Here is a 15680-nt window from a genome sequence, read left to right as displayed (position 1 = left end):
ATAACTACTGTGGTCGCTGATATGCAGTACCTAGCAGTAGGTGGCAACACAATGCCCCTAATATTAAAAACGTGTGTTTCTGGGGGTGTCCGGATACTTTTGATCTCTTAGTGTATATTCCACTTCGCCTTTGGAGTTGAGAGTTGTAAGGTTGTTACTAGTGGTAAACTGGTTCCGATTTAGATTAATATTGGGCAGTACTGGCCATGTGGAAAATCTGTCATACCACTCTTGAAGAACTCAGTGGCAACTGATTCTCATCACTCGTCACGAAACTAAGACATGGATCGTTTTGTTTTTGAAAGCTACCGACCTACATGTTCCTCAGTTCTTGGAGTTAAATGCTAAGAACAGGTTGTTATTGTCTGCCCAATTAAGAAGGTCCTCGTCGTTTTCCTCAACTGTTCTGTATTTCCATTGAGTGTAGTCGCTATTAATATTACCCACGTAGATAGCCGGTTGTGACAAGTGGAGCAGGACTTCTTGGGGCTGGTAGTGGCTAGTGGTTTTCGCACGTTGCTCGCTGGGAGTCGTCCTGTCTTGACAACAGCTTCTTGTATGTTGTCGTACACTGTTGCTGAGTATAAGTGGTCATATTTAGTTGCTGACTGAACATATGTGACCACTCCACAGAAACGATGGTGTGTTGCTCCAACTAGGTCGTTGGCATTTTACTTGTCTTATTCTTTTTATGTTGATATGGCAAATCTTGGTAATAGGTCCTAGAGATCTTGTCTGCTGGTTCTGAAAATAACCTGTTCTCTGGACAGGCGTGTTGAGAGTGAAGCCGTCGCAGTGACAGACGATGTACAACTAGCCAGAAGACCAACGACCAAAGATTGATGATTGTCTGACTGCCGGCCGATGTGGCCGAGCGGTTCTAGGCGCTTCAGTCTGAACCGCGCGACCGCCACGGTCGCAGGTTCGAATCCTGCCTCTAAGGTTATTAAGGTTTAAGTAGTTCTAAGCTCTAGGGGACTGATGATCTCAGATGTTAAAAGTCCCATAGTGCTCAGAGCCATTTGAACCATTTTGTCTGACTGCCAAAATTTTCAGCTCCCTGGCGCTACCCTGGGTGCACCGCGTGGGCGTGAGCTAACTTTGCACCCTTCTGATTAAGAAGAACTTTATGACCACCCCTTGCAGAACTGGTTATCTCTTCGCGAGCACATCGATTAAATCAAATATGTTGTTGCGTTGATTTTCAAAACCATATCTCTCACTTCAGTTTAATTGCTTATGGCCTGTGAAACTAGCGGGTGCTTTATGTGCAGTGCTGCCCCTTCAATGCAGTTGTGAGATGAATATCTAGGTATTGTGAGTGCTACGCTTATGAACACAGCGAACAGTAAATTGTAATGACCGGGAATGTGGGTTTCCTGTAGTGCGCGCAGCACGAACCGCTGGCAGTGAATGGTTCGGCGTGAGGTTTTGTAGTGGCGTCGGCGTCCACGCGCTGCTCCCGTCGCGATGAGTTGGCGCCACTGGGTCAATGTTAGTAAGTCAAGAATAGCGAAAGCGCGTTGCGAAACACCCGTCGTGGCGCGCCGCGCCCAGACACGCCGCGCCGCGCGCTGGACAGGACTAAAACACGCGGCTCTCTGCCCACCACAGCACACCGCTCACAACTCAACAGACTTGCTTCCTCTCACGTCACACGTTGCTTCAGTGGCACGTTTTGTTTTCAGTGAAGTCTTATTGTAAGGCGAACTGCTCTGTCCGTGACGTTGGACTGCTTAATGATTTTAATAAATATTTTGTAAGAAGGAGTCGAACGTCTGCTAAGTTGTAGCATTTGTCTTCTTAGACGGCTTCTCAGGCTTTCTAGCTTTCTGAGGGCGGGGCATACTTATTTTCTGTTCGGAAGTATTGTTCTTACCGGACCGAGAACCGTGAAGCGCTCACAGTTTCGCCCAGTGTGATTTTATTAAAAGCTCTACTGTTGGGATATAACTTCTGAAGTTGTTGGTGCCTTGTCATATGTTCGTGGAAAATACTCCTAGTAATGTGAAAAGTGCAAGTTTATAATAATGGCGGACGAAGTAATATTCCTGGTTGGAACGGCGAGGTTGTGTTAAGTCCTCGGAAACAGAAAGTAGTACATCAGTTTTGGAGAGTAAGCGGCCGCATACTAATAATGCTCTCACACCTGAAAAACTTGAAGCAGCTCGAGTGACTCTAACTCGAAATCTGAGTACATCCGCAGAAAGAAATGGAAATTCCATGTCGATCTCTTATTATGGTCACCAACGCTAAGTTTGGTTTGAAGCAGATCTTCATTATTGTCGCTTTTCTGCTACCTGTACATTCAGAGATCCCAAACTGGCGACGATCTGTCTTAGAGTATATTGGATCTATATACTCTATCTGGTCGTGTACCCACTATTATTTCCTTCCACCATCCTTTCAACGTCCAATTTTCAATAACGAATGTACTTCCTCGACTCACTATGTTCTTTATTTTTTGTCGTTATTTATATTTTGCATCCGTTTAGGTCCGTCGTCCAAACACAGCTTTTCATTAGTGCATGCCGATCTGTGCAACAAAATGGTTCAAATGGCTCTGAGCACTATACGACTTAACTTCTGAGGTCATCAGTCGCCTAGAACTTAGAACTAATTAAACCTAACTAACCTAAGGACATCACACACATCCATGCCCGAGGCAGGATTCGAACCTGCGACCGGAGCGGTCGCTCGGCTCCAGACTGTAGCGCCTAGAACCGCACGGCCTCTCCGGCCGGCTCTGTGCAACACATTAATCATCCATTCCTAATTTCAGTCCTTTATGTACAATGATATAGTAGCGCATAAGACTGTGGCGATAGTTGAACAGTGGAGACTATAGTTTGAAAATTGGGCATTTCAAAAATATTTCGTTACACAAAACACGCCTACTTTCATGTGAACTGCGCTGTCAGCTAAGAAGTTCTGGGCGAAGCAACTTTCGCGAATAATCCACGCGAAATGGGCGTTTGGGAGATAACTGAGTCACGGAATCGCTGGTTCACTTTTTTTGGAATTCTGCGGAAACAATGTTTACCCATGTTCATGGCAATAAGTGTACCACAGCAGAGCCAGTGGAGTGTACAGTCTAGAGCTCTTGCACACGCTGCCAACGTTGTGCTTGATTCCATACGTGATAGACGTGACTTTCGTGCGATGTCGATCAGGTTCACCGAGCGAGGTGGCGCTGTCGTAAAGGCACTGGACTGGTATTCGGGAGGACGACGGTACACGTCCCTGTCCAGCTACCCACATTTGGGTGTCCTGTGGTTTCCGTAAATCGCTTATGGATAATGCCGGGATGGTTTCTTTGAAACGGCACAGCTTTCTCCATCCTTCGTCTATTCAGGCGTGTATTCATTTCCTACTGGCGTAGTCGTCGACGGGACAAGCCCTAATCTTCCTACTTTCTTTTTTGCACAGGTTTGTAGAGTATCATGAAAGTGATTGAAAATGGCTGCCATAGGAAATATTGCTTTGGTTTTTATTGTTTCAAGGAAATCATGTACCACAGGAAATCTAAAAATGTAGCGCAAACCTAGATCACTATAGGCCATTCCACACAACTTCTGACAATTCTTTTCGTGGTCATCGTCGTCGCCATCTTCAGTGCAAATGTGAGGCAAAACAACGGATGCAATGAACATGTTGCGCACTGAGTGCATTTCCAGGCTTTAATTAATACTTTGATCTGAATACTGTACTGATGTTGTTCAAAATAAAGCTGTAATTCCTAGAAACGAAATGGAGCAACTTTTAGTGTGCTGGCCTGTACGAGTGCAGCTATTGGGGAAGTGTGTACGGAGCCCGAAAGCCGCGGCACGGGGTGACTTGTCGCGACACGCCTTTGTGCTCGCTTGTTTGTTTGTTCGTCTGTCTGTCCGCTGGGCTTGCGGCTGCGCCTGCGGCTCCTGTCGAAACGCGAATCGTTTCGTCACCGTCAGTGTCAAAACGACTTGCCGCGCTGTTTCAAAACAGCAAGCCGCCGCCGTGACTACTGCGGCTGCTGACTGGACGTTTTCGCGCGCACGCGGAAACGTTGGCACCTGGTTGAGGCGCCGCGGCTCGCTTCTGTTTTGGGCAGATATGGTGACACGGTAGTGCGCAAGTGCTTCGGGCGCTGGCGGCCGCCAGGAAGCAGCTCCTGCCATCTGCTAGTGGCCGTGTGCATTAAAGCCGGGCCTGTGCTGCCATCCTTACAGTAACGATCAGCTCACCGCCACGACTCTGTTTCTGTCGCCTCGTTTGCTCTACTTTCTTACGGTAGTACTTATCGTTTGGCAAAATATGTACCCTCCGGTTCGTAATGAAGTAAAAATGGAAAGAAAATTTCATAAAGCGGATAGTGCACACGAAATAGTAAGATTTTCCAGAAAGCTGATGAGGCAAAGCACATGTAAAATAGTCTAGAAAAGTCATCCATTCACTTGTTGATATCGTAAGGAGAAAAGAAACAAAAATCAAGGCTTTATAAGTGTTGTGTCATTTATAGCTTTTTCGTATTCGTAAAGCGTAGTGCTGACTTCTAAAATCACAGGGCAAGTATTTGTTTACGCCAGATACCTATAAATTGCTATTGGAATTGTTATGAACCTCAAACAAGCAACTGTCAAGAACTGTTTTCGAGAAAAGTGGACTACATCTTAATGTATAAATTGTCAGTCAACTTGAACAGGTGTACATTAGCTCGCGCCTTTAATAACACACCGAGGGAGGTGACGTATCGGTAAACGCGCTAGGCTCGTATTCGGTACGACAGCTGCTCAAATTCCTCGTCCGGCCGTCTAGATTTACGTTTTCGTGGGTTTCCTAAACGTCTCAAGGGAGATGTCGACTGATTCCTCCAAGAACGACACGGGCAGTTTCATTCCCCAGTCCGAGAGTCCGAGCTTGTGCTCAGTCACTGATGATCTCGTCGTCGACGGGATGCTAGACACTAATATTCCCCTCTCTGTTTTTTAACAGCGCTACTCGCGCATCAAATGGCTCTGGAAGTAAATGCCGGCTTGCTGTCTGGCAGATGCAAGGACACCAGAACGGTATGGATAGCGAACATAAGCCAAATCACATGTCAGCAGGATGCTTTTACCCTGTTACTGGCTAACTGGTTGTAAGTTTATGAAAGTAGAAAGTGCGAAGATGATGGAAATCCTGACTAAAGACGCTATTCAGGTACACTAGTCGATCATATCAGAAGTTTTATCCGATTTCGCATAGAGAGAACTGTGATCTGATAGTGGTGCTACCATTGTCCATAAACACAGTACACGTTTGACACTGTGGATAAAGACGACACAGATGTCAGAGGAATACTAATTGTTCTAGAACTGTAACACTGTTATTCGTAATGGTTTCAGGATTATACAGAGGTATCATAGCGTGCGTAGCCCTCGTAGGAGATGACGTGCTCCTCTAATGTCACGCAATCAGTAATGTAATCGGGCCGCCTAAGAGCGACATCTGTGACTAACATTTGGAAGTCAAATCATGCCGCGTTGATCATACATCACTGACAGGTCACGGTGGTAGTCTTAAGTCACAACCTGCTCGTTATCGGAGTAGACCCTACTATTCAAAAGACGGTCGCGGCTAGGAAATTAAACGACGGAGAGCCGGTGAATGTATTTCTTTTGAAAGAAACCAGAGCCTAGATTGCAATTTGCTGAGGGGCAGCTGTGACAAAACACTCAAATCGGTGTCAGGTCTTGCAAGTTCGAGATTGTTTAAATACAACTGCTGCTTTTATATGGCTCGTGAATGAACAGCCACGCATTATTACAGGCCTAAAATCAGAAAACATTAGAATGCTCGTTTATGTCACAACAATTTCAGTTCTACATAAAAAATGCCGCACGCGGAGAATAGTTCAGTATTCTGTTTGGGCGCGCCTAGAGCATTTACTTGGTGTACATCATAGAGTATTAAAAGAACCGAGCTACCATACGCATCTTGCTAGCGCGGCTCTGAAACTCTAAATACAGACGATAACGATTTACTCGTTACATAGTTTTCTTGTACCTTGAAAAAATATATTATTGATTTTCTACTTGTATTCAGTGGTGCCACATGTAGTTGTCGTTCATATATAGACAATATGTTCGTTACGAATGAATGTCTTCACCAATATTGTAATATCCACTCATCCGTGAACAGTTCACTGTTGCCGTTAGTGACCTCGATCTAGCTTTATTCTAGGAGGACAGTGGGTAATGTTCTCTCGTGCCCGGGATTCTAAGGCGGCACATAGAATCCATTCCGTATCCAAGCACACTGATGCATGAATTCAAGTTTTTACAGATTCTGCTACATACGCCTTGAAGATAATATTGGATGACACCTTAAGTTGTGTGCTTGGAAATATTACTATGAACATCTTACATATCATCACAGGTACACTTTTATGTCTTAACAATAAAACTGGCCTTTTCTTATGAAGAATATGACCCCATATTTTGAGAAGCATCAGTGTTGCCTCAGAAGGGGAGGAGAAACTTGTCGTTTGGTGTGAAATGGCTGGCTGAAAGTTGCCTTGCGTGGCTATTGCGACAGCAAGAATCTTGCCTCAGCATCGTTCATAGTTGCACTGCCTTCTGGTGTTCCTCGTGGTGACTAGCTGGAACTTATATGTAATCCTGTAGAATTTCTTTGTCAGCTGTTTGCCTTGTGCATGCTTCTGGGTAAAGGAATTTCATGAAGTGTGTAAAGTGTCTTGCAGTACTTGCCTTAATGCAGTTAACGTTATTGTATGTATGCAGGGCTGTATGGGTGACGGAACATCACCCTAGTGAAGCTTGAATTAAAGGCACACAGGAGCGTTGCCAGTTCAGTTTGCTAAAAGGCAGCACATGATGCAGCTTATGCTAAAAGGGGCGGATTTTAAACGAATTCGACGACCAACTAAAGGAGAAGTGTGGCGAGATAACTGTATTTGATTTGGATGGACACTTTATGTATGACTCGAGCACTGAAGGCGGAGCAGGTAATTTTGATGCTTTTGTCGATTGGGCGATAAAGATGGGTCGAATCATTTAGTATACTACAGTTGTTACAGGTAGGCTGCATACGGAACTGCAGGCACGGTTGTCGTGCTGTGTACTCTGAACATGTTAATAACAAACATTCTACATCTATACTCCACAAACCCTCTTTCTGTGTATGGCGGAGAGTACTTCTGGTACCACTATCGTCCCCTCGCCTCCTCCTCGTTGCATTTACGAAATGACGCGTGGGAAAAATTACTGTCGATAAAGATCCGTATGAACTCTAATTTTTCTGATTTTTCTCGTCTGGCAATTTCGCAAGACGTATGTGGGATGGAGTAATATGTTGACCAGCTCTTCCTAGAACGTACGCTCCCGGATTTTCTACAGCAAACCTCTCCGCAAAGCACAGCGCCTCTCTTGTAGCATCTGCCATTGGAGTTTGTTCAGCATATTCGTAACGCGCTCGCGCCGCGTGAGCTAACCCTTGACGAAACGCGCAGTGTTGGATCTTTTCCACCTCTTCGATTAAGTCAACGTGGTAAGGGCTTTACACTGATGAGCAATGCCGAAGAACTGGTCGAGCAAGTTGTTTGTAAGCCTGTTCTTTCGTGAACGAATTGTGTTTCCCTAAGATTCTCCCTGTGCATCTCGGTCTGAGACGAGCTTTTCGTATGGTTAGTTTTATGTGCTCTTTCCACTTTACGGTAGTTACTGTTTACAAGGGTTTGTCGCCAATAGTGTAATCAAATATTGGAAGACCTCTTTGCCTGTTTATGCGCAATGTGTTAAGTTTCATGTTAACACATTGCGCATCTTTGCCTGTTTATGCGCAATGTGTTAAGTTTCATGTTAAGTCCCATAGTGCTCAGAGCCATTTGTTAAGTTTCAACTGGACAGCCCCTGAATCTATTGTCGATCTACTGCAGTCTTGTATTGCTGCCACCTTCTGTAGACAACAGCATCGTCCGCAAATTGCCTCCTGGAGTCACCAATGATAACCCCAAAAGATTCGGTAGCGTTATTTATACAAATTGATTCATATTTGTTCCGTATGTTGATTATTTTACTATTCGTTAATGCGTGCAGAAGGAAGATGAACTAACCCTCGTACATGATTTCTAACGTGCGACTTGAATGTGGTGTGCAGAGAACACGATTGCCGCTGTACGGTTTATATTACGGCTGCTGCCAGATCGGGCGTTTTGAGAGTAGACGGGCCTCCACAAATAGCCTCGGCGTCATTACTGTGTCGAGGGGAAGACGCGCTAAACGGTAGGAGCGCGCGTAGTGATCGTGTGAGCGCGAGTGCGTAGAGGCGGCGGCACGTGCGGCGGCGGCAGCAGCTGTGGACGAGAGTGTTGGGCAAGGTCACTGGCAGCGTGCCGCCGGCCGCCGGGCGACGGGAAAGCGGGGGCGGGGGCGTCGCGCGCCATATCGACCCGCGGCGGCGGCAGCGTCGCCAGGGCGACCAGCGCGCGGCCACGGCGCGCGGCCTTGGGCCTGGCCCGCAGGAGGCGCCGCAAAGGTGGGCGGCGCGGCGGAGGCTCGCCGTATCGACCGGCGCGCCGCCCGCCCGCCCTGGCGCTCGCCTTTAATCAGCGCCGCGCAGCGCCTCACAGCTGTTCTCGCGCCGCGCCCCTCCGCAGATGCCGCGTATTGCTGGCAGCAGGCTATACACACTTCTGGTTACGATATTCGCCCCCCGCCTCATTTAGTCTGTTGGAGTATGCTGCAGTATACGCAAGAGTTTTCGAACTGGATCTCCAGTTTGCATTAAAATTGCAGCTGCATGAACGCAGCATGCAACAAACTTCAGATTGGCACGAACTGTACTACGTGCTTTCATTTTAAAGTTGTTAAGCATTACGGCGCAACCGCACAAAGTGGGTAAGAGTATCGCACATGTACATGTCGTGTATGAGGGAAGATTACGTAGCACCTTCCTGATTCAGAAATCGTATTTTAATATTGTTTGTTTGTGGGACGATCGTGCTGAATCTCCCCCCCCCCCCCCCCCCCTCCCCTCCCCCCATCGTGTCGGAATCGACAACACTAGGATCGTGCCTCGTCGAAACTGGTTTAACTCTGCGCGATATTGCTACTCTAGTTGGTCAGAATCCTACGACTGCCACGTAAATGTGTAATGGGTGGGTCCAGAAGGGCCCTGTAAAACTGCACGGAGATTTCAACCGCCCCACGTTACTAGCGCCCGAGGGTACACACATTTCTCGCTAGGCCGTGCGAGATCTTACAACTTCTCGAGTACGTTGAGTCATATAAAATGAGCTTGTTTTGCCACAGGACGCCCATACACACGGATAATGCTACGGCGGTCGGAGCACCACGGACTGTCAGCATAGCGATCATCGTTGTCGTCTACATTGACGTGGCAGCACAGACACACGCCAGCAGCTGCTACGAGGAGAACGAACGTTGCCAAACTGCATACGTTGTCGTCATAGGGGTTCAACATCTGGTTCAAAAATGGTTCAAATGGCTCTGAGCACTATGGGACTTAACATCTGAGGTCATCAGTCCCCTAGAACTTAGAACTACTTCAACCTAACTAACCTAAGGACATCACACACATCCATGCCCGAGGCAGGATTTGAACCTGCGACCGTAGCGTTCGCACGGTTCCAGACAGAAGCGCCTAGAACCGCTCGGCCACACCGGCCGGCTCAACATCTGGAGTCGTGTATGGAGTGCCACTGTGTACACAACACAATCATTTTCGGTTCGCTTCTGGACAGCAGACGCATTTCTGACGTGTTTAGGGCAGTGATTGTGCCGTATCTTCGAGGTCTCCGTGACGTTATGTTTCAATAAGACGAAACGGACCGCATGTTGCCTGTGCCGTCCGGACCTACTCCGAGACGAGGGTGTAGGATTGTTGCCCTGGATAGCACGTATTCAGTTCTGCTACCCACTGACGACATCGACAGATTGCCACGCCAACACTCGCCAGCCGCCACGTTTGATCTGCCCTCCCTAAGAGTTGAGGCAGAATGGAATGATCTATCCGTACATGTCATCCAAGCTCAGTCGACTCGATGCCCACGTAATAAGAGACATTTCACCTGCCAGTGGTGGCAGCTCTGTGTACTAAATTTTGTACGCTGTATATTTCCAAATCGCCAACTAATTCCATAATGTATTCTTCTGCTTTACTGTATATGCCTCATAAGTAAAATACTATTTCTTCGGGCCGGTCGTGTGAATTACACATTGGGTACTTGCCGTATGGAAAAAAAAAAAATTGCACACAATAAGTTATGCATTTTTCTGTCGTATGTCTACTTTAACATTACGTTTGCGATCAGTTCGTGAATGCGCAAGTGTTTTTGAGTTGGTCGTATACAAATAATGAAATTGACTGGCAGCTTATATCGAATGAGTGGTGGCGGTGAAAGCAGAAGGAAAGCCGCTATTCCCCTGTGATTGGTTTTAGGCTTTTGAAGTTGTTGACTGCGTCATAAAGTAGCTGAAAATTTTTGATTCTTCGGATAAGTGGCGACGCCGGGTTTTGTGTGCAGATGGCTGGACTTGGGTTTATGACTGACCACGGTAAGGACATAACAGTCAAGGAGGCGCCGAGGGAGTTTGTGCATACAGTGTTTTATTGTATCATGGGATTCGACCTCCTACCTTCCCACATAAATTGGTTGATTAGTTGCAGTTAAAGGCTGCATAGAGGCCTTGTTGATCTATTGATGCAGTATGTTTGCGGCGAACGAAGATCTATCCATGCAGGATACAGTACCTGCCGATATGTCAGCGAATGCGCAAATCAGGAGCATTTAGGAGACTCTCAAATAATAATTGCCATCATTCACTCGATATGAATCCAATCGATAATTTGTTGCGTCTGGGGTCCCCCACCTATAAACAGAAACGAGCATACGCGGGCACTGGTTGAAATTGTAGATTTGAATCTCGCAACGGCTCTTGCCCACTTGTTGAGTCGATACCACATGAGTTGCTACATTTTGTCTAATTAAAGTCGACCTGTTACGTAATATGAAGTACCTGTCCCATCACTTTCCTCTTGTCCCTCTGTTGCTGGGGAACGGGTCTTTTAAATTAACAGATGTACATGTAAAAAAATGAATTTATTGCAAAATAAGGTGTTTCACAACTGACGGTAGTGACGAAGGCGCTGGGATAATTACACCTCTCGTACATTATCACTGTAAATACGTTCAGGCATTAAGTTCCCAACTAATAGACTTGAACCTATATTAAAAGGTACCAAGGGCTCCAGGAGCAATTTTCTTGAAGACCGAATAGGCGCGTAAAGAATGTGAGCCTCAGGAAACACACGAATGATTACAATAAGGTAATTTATCAGAAACAGGTATATGACCAGTGCAAGAAAGAAATGAAAGATAAAATATTTTCGCCGGCCGAAGTGGCGGTGCGGTTCTAGACGCTGCAGTCTGGAACCGCGAGACCGCTACGGTTGCAGGTTCGAATCCTGCCTCGGGCATGAATGTGTGTGGTGTCCTTAGGTTAGTTAGGTTTAACTAGTTCTAAGTTCTAGGGGACTAATGACCTCAGATGTTGAGTCCCATAGTGCTCAGAGCCATTTGAACCATAAAATATTTTCGGTCATCTTGCTTAAATGTTACAAGACAAGTAGAGTGAGATTATTTTATTCATGGATTTCGGCGCAAGAAACTTCATTCCCAGAAAAAGCTACTTCACAACACGCATATACCACAACTGATAGTTTTGCCCGATGTCACCGCATATCGGATAAATTTAAGGATATAATGTTTCTTCCAAGCGTCAAGTGTCTTATCTTCATCATTTGGTTGTCTGCTTTGCGGCAGATTTAGACCTCATGACCTCCATGCTTCTCGGTCCTCTGCTTTCCTCTTCATTCTTTGGTACCCTCCTTGTGATCTACTGACGTCATCGAGAAACTGGTTTCTTCTTCTGCCCTTTCCCGTTTTCCCCAATTAAATCTTCAATTTCCTCTACTACAAGACGATCTCGTTTCAAATTATGCCCTATCCAGTGTAGCCTACTGTAGCTTTCTAATCTTTTCTGTCAACAACATCCTCCGCTCTTCTTCGATTCTTCTCAGTACTTGTTTCGAGGAAAGTACACTAAACGCTACTCAGGATACAAGAATCTTCACTTTATGGCTCGTCACTGTTTTCAAAACAAATGTCATAAACAACGTTTCAAGACTCCCTGTGTTAGAAGGATTCGGAAAAACGGTAGATTTTGCTTTTTATGTTTGACATTTCGGATCCAACACATGGTTCCGAACAACATTAGAAATGATGCTGTAGTAAATGGTTTTACACCATTGGGACGATGATGGTACCATTTTCAAAATAATAAAAGCATTATAGGGGAAATATCTGCCACGAGAACTATGCACCTATTAGTGTATAAACTTTGTGAAGGCGGACAGGTAGATGCCAAGTCACTGTAGTATGTAAGGCGACGGCGACAAAAATTGTTACAAAATGAGGTCTTTCGCAAAATACTAAATGTAGATATCAAGCATCAGCGATGTTGACGTACTTCTGCGCGTGGGCGAGTTAGTCTTTGACTCCCAGAGCACTCGTCAATTTTCGGTCTTTATATGCTTTGTAGTTACGGAATCAAAAAATGCATAAGCCGTGAAATAGTTATAAGTAACGGTGGAGTAGAACAAGTAACGTAACTGAGGGGTGAGCGGAGTTGGCAGTACCCGTCAGCAGCGTTGGAGGGAACCAGAGTGGCCCTTAGTGCTGGTCCGCCCGTGGAGAAAGTCGTGTCCAGAGTGGCACGAAGCACGGAGGGCGCGTGGCTTCGAGAGGAGACGCACCGGGCTCCGGCGACCGCGTGCTGCACGCTATATTTAGAGCGGTAATGAGCGCCGGTTTTTCTTTTCCCTCGCGGTGCCGACGCGGCCTGGAGGGGAGCGAGCGTGGCGTAATGCGTCAATCCCAAGGCCAGCGCAACTTTCACACGGCGCAGCGGCAGCGCTCGCGGCAGTCGGCGTGGCGGCGGAGGCGGCGGCGGCGGATCTGGCCCGCAGCGCGTATCGCCGCGTCCCTGCCGCCCGCCAGCAGTCGCGGCTCCATTCAGCCACGGACTCGATGTCACGCCTGAGCAACAGGCGGAAGTATCCTCCTGTTCTAAGCATCTGCATACAACTGTGCAAACCACTGGACAGAACTTCTTACCATCATTGGCTATGCTGTGTTCTGTTCCATTCATGTATCGAGCGAGGAAACATGACTATCATATTTTCTTATAATCGTTTCTGAATTCTAATAGCTGCCATTAGTTGTTTCTGTAGTCGTCAAGTCCGGATGTCTCATCTAAGCGTGACAGTTATCACAGGATTCAAGATTCAACTGTAAGACCTGTTCCGCCTTCTTGTAGCCCCCCCCCCCCCCCCCACACACACACACACACACACACACACATACACTGGTCCAAAGACCAGTTAAATTTTGGCTGCTCTACTGCTTAGTGAGCTCACCGGACACAAAATTCGTTACCCCTAATACCGTGTGACCTCTCCCGGATTCGGTTAGGAAGTGAGTCCACAAGGTTGTGCAGGTACGTCGCATGCAGTTTAAACCACTCGCTGAGGATTTGATCGCGCAATTCCACCAAATCGCGGGGATGCTGATGTAGGCGTCTTACTCAGTGTTCCTACATGTCTCACAGATTTTTCGTGAGGTACATGTCAGTCGAGATGTAATACGTTGTAGGAGTGTTCAGAGGACCAGTCACATATTCTTCCAGCCCGATGAACTTCGCCGTTCTCGTTATTATGTACCTGTATGAGCAATGGCATCTTGTCAGGTGACCGATTCCAAATGTTCATTGTATGCAGTTCCAATCGCAATGTTCTCTCGCCAACAGGTTGGGGTGGACCTCCATTCTCTGCCTGCAGCAATGTCGGCTTGGAAGCGATTTTGATCCGCGAGTCGTGAAACGCGTCTCTGGTCCCTCTTAGGACCTTTTTCCATGAGCAGTTCTGACGCCGTGTTTAAAGGTCACGTGTTTTACACCACTAGTAGTAGACACGTTAAACAGTCCGTCACGAAACACCAATAAATCCAGCAACTTCACACACCATATGGTCATGTGCACGACCAAACCGATTGCCTCTTTTTGCCACTCTGCCACGTCCTTACGTTTACTCATGTTCACCTACAACGTCTGCCTGAAACATAACTGTCTCACTGTTAGTTGCTACATTATGTCTATGTAGAGGCAGTGCGTCCACTGTTGATCACGTAACTTGATCGGTGGAAAGACTTAACGATTCATCTGTGCATGCGCACTTGGGTGACTATCTTGTTGGCTGGTGAGCTTATTAACATGTTGTTTTGACCATCCTCGATTTAGGGATGGTGAGCAAACGCGATAGGTAATTATTTCCGTTTTCCGTTATCGCGATTCACTTTTCTATATACAGCTACACAGTATTCCTCATGTCATCGTGTGCTGTACTTTTTCAGTATCTTTGCCCCTCCTAATCTTTCCTATGTGGGGATGAGAAAGAAAGACTATCGGCTTGGCCATACAGTACTGAGAGGAAGCGATATTTTCCTTCAATCTTTATGACCAATTAAAAGTAGTTGTCGTCGTATAACACTAATGGCTCGGAAACCCTAAGTGGTGAGTTCAGCCGCCCAGACCCACGTTGGCCCGTCTGCTTGCGGATGTGTGATAGTTATATCGAACGTGTATTTGTAGAGTGTAGGTGAGTGTAATGGATGTTTGTATAGTGTAGTGTTGTGTATGTTCTGTATGGTGATGAGAGAAGGGAGGCGGCAAAACCCGGTGCCGGGGCACATAGCGTACTCCTCTCGAATAGCACAGACGAGGCCGCCGAACTTAACATCCGACGGACGGATCACCATCAACCGTGTCGCGTGCCCTCACTTCATGAGACACTGCGGAGAGGTTTGGAACCTAGTCCAGGACATTGGCGCAAAGACTGTTGATCAGGGACCTTACGCCACCGCCTCGCCTCTCCTTGCCGGCCAAGTACGCTCAGCGAAAATTTCATCCACCACCAGGACCCGAACCGGCTTACTTCCGAGTAGAGCGCCTCCGCCCATGCCACAATTAAAAGGAATAGTCTCCGTGGTTGACAACGTCAGTCTAGTAGCGACCCTCACTGTAACGTGTTGAAAGTTTCTCTGACGTTCTCGTGCTCATTCAGAATGCCGAATTAGGGAGCTCTTCCCTGAAACCTCTCTCACTTCTCCATTGCTTCAGCTACGTAAGCTACACAGCGTTGTTCGGCACTTATCAAATGATTCGACGAGATGCTCGTAAGCGGTTTCCTTCGTGGTTTATTTCAAATGGCACGGAGTCTGACATCGGCCTTTCGCACAACGAGATTTGATTTCGTCGTTCCATGATGAATCGCTGCGCGTGTAGTAAACTTTTTTACTGGCAAACGTCGTCCCCCTGTTCCATCAGCAAAAGCGTAATGAAGCAATACTGAAATATAGGAGCACATGAAATGTCTCATAAGTTTCTTGTAACATTTTGTTCAATCTCTTTCATGTTGTTTCGTTGCTATGATCTGTTCACCGACTATATTTCATCAATATGGATACTGGACGTTTAGAATATTATGAAGATGTTTTTTTTTTTTTGACATTTTTTCTCGTTTATTGTTTTTTGCTCAATGTAATTGGAACTAAAAAAATACTG

General features: G+C 46.5%; 1 protein-coding gene across 1 annotated transcript in view; it reads left to right on the top strand.

The window, feature by feature from the left end:
• LOC126483646 (nuclear hormone receptor FTZ-F1) overlaps positions 1-15680 on the top strand; it is a 226512-nt gene that overhangs the window by 187693 nt on the left and 23139 nt on the right. The window lies entirely within an intron of this gene.

Source organism: Schistocerca serialis, chromosome 1, assembly GCF_023864345.2.
Source record: "Schistocerca serialis cubense isolate TAMUIC-IGC-003099 chromosome 1, iqSchSeri2.2, whole genome shotgun sequence".
Classification (NCBI taxonomy): domain Eukaryota; kingdom Metazoa; phylum Arthropoda; class Insecta; order Orthoptera; family Acrididae; genus Schistocerca; species Schistocerca serialis.
The sequence above is the reverse complement of the archived record's forward strand: the minus strand, read 5'-3'. Positions and strand labels throughout refer to the sequence as shown.